Consider the following 2,245-nt stretch of genomic DNA (forward strand, 5'->3'; position numbering starts at 1 on the left):
GTGCATCATTCTGTACATGTGTGCATCATTCTGTTGATGTGTGCATCATTCTGTTCATGTGTGCATCATTCTGTACATGTGTGTATCATTCTGTGCATGTCTGCATCATTCTGTTCATGTGTGCATCATTCTGTTCATGTGTGCATCATTCTGTACATGTGTGTATCATTCTGTTCATGTGTGCATCATTCTGTTCATGTGTGCATCATTCTGTTCATGTGTGTATCATTCTGTACATGTGTGCATCATTCTGTACATGTGTGTATCATTCTGTTCATTTGTATCATTCTGTTCATGTGTGTATCATTCTGTTCATGTGTATCATTCTGTTCATGTGTCTCATTCTGTTCATGTGTGCATCATTCTGTACATATGTGTATCATTCTGTTCATGTGTGTATCATTCTGTACATGTGTGTATCATTCTGTTCATGTGTATCATTCTGTTCATGTGTGCATCATTCTGTACATGTGTGTATCATTCTGTTCATGTGTATCATTCTGTTCATGTGTGCATCATTCTGTTCATGTGTATCATTCTGTTCATGTGTGCATCATTCTGTACATGTGTGTATCATTCTGTTCATGTGTGTATCATTCTGTACATGTGTGTATCATTCTGTTCATGTGTGCATCATTCTGTACATGTGTGTATCATTCTGTTCATGTGTGTATCATTCTGTACATGTGTGTATCATTCTGTTCATGTGTGCATCATTCTGTACATGTGTGCATCATTCTGTTCATGTGTGTATCATTCTGTACATGTGTGTATCATTCTGTTCATGTGTTTCATTCTGTTCATGTGTGTATCATTCTGTTCATGTGTGTATCATTCTGTGCATGTGTGCATCATTCTGTTCATGTGTGTATCATTCTGTTCATGTGTGTATCATTCTGTACATGTGTGTATCATTCTGTTCATGTGTGCATCATTCTGTTCATGTGTGTATCATTCTGTTCATGTGTGTATCATTCTGTACATGTGTGTATCATTCTGTTCATGTGTGCATCATTCTGTACATGTGTGTATCATTCTGTTCATGTGTGTATCATTCTGTTCATGTGTATCATTCTGTTCATGTGTGTATCATTCTGTTCATGTGTGTATCATCCTGTACATGTGTGTATCATTCTGTTCATGTGTGCATCATTCTGTACATGTGTGTATCATTCTGTTCATGTGTATCATTCTGTTCATGTGTGTATCATTCTGTTCATGTGAGCATCATTCTGTACATGTGTGCATCATTCTGTACATGTGTGTATCATTCTGTTCATGTGTATCATTCTGTTCATGTGTGCATCATTCTGTGCATGTGTGCATCATTCTGTACATGTGTGCATCATTCTGTGCATGTGTGCATCATTCTGTACATGTGTGCATCATTCTGTACATGTGTGTATCATTCTGTTCATGTGTGCATCATTCTGTTCATGTATGCATCATTCTATACATGTGTGTATCATTCTGTTCATGTGTGCATCATTCTGTACATGTGTGTATCATTCTGTTCATGTGTGCATCATTCTGTTCATGTGTGCATCATTCTGTACATGTGTGCATCATTCTGTTCATGTGTGTATCATTCTGTTCATGTGTGTATCATTCTGTACATGTGTGTATCATTCTGTTCATGTGTGCATCATTCCGTACATGTGTGTATCATTCTGTTCATGTGTGTATCATTCTGTACATGTGTGTATCATTCTGTTCATGTGTGCATCATTCTGTTCATGTGTGCATCATTCTGTACATGTGTGCATCATTCTGTTCATGTGTATCATTCTGTTCATGTGTGTATCATTCTGTACATGTGTGTATCATACTGTTCATGTGTGCATCATTCTGTACATGTGTGTATCATTCTGTTCATGTGTGTATCATTCTGTACATGTGTGTATCATTCTGTTCATGTGTGTATCATTCTGTACATGTGTGCTTCATTCTGTTCATGTGTGTGTCATTCTGTACATGTGTGCATCATTCTGTTCATGTGTGTATCATTCTGTACATGTGTGTATCATTCTGTTCATGTGTGTATCATTCTGTACATGTGTGCATCATTCTGTTCATGTGTGTATCATTCTGTTCATGTGTGCATCATTCTGTTCATGTGTGTATCATTCTGTACATGTGTGTATCATTCTGTTCATGTGTGCATCATTCTGTACATGTGTGTATCATTCTGTTCATGTGTATCATTCTGTTCATGTGTTGCATCATTCTGTACATGTGTGTATCA

This window comes from Chiloscyllium punctatum, chromosome 48, assembly GCF_047496795.1.
Source record: "Chiloscyllium punctatum isolate Juve2018m chromosome 48, sChiPun1.3, whole genome shotgun sequence".
NCBI lineage: Eukaryota > Metazoa > Chordata > Chondrichthyes > Orectolobiformes > Hemiscylliidae > Chiloscyllium > Chiloscyllium punctatum.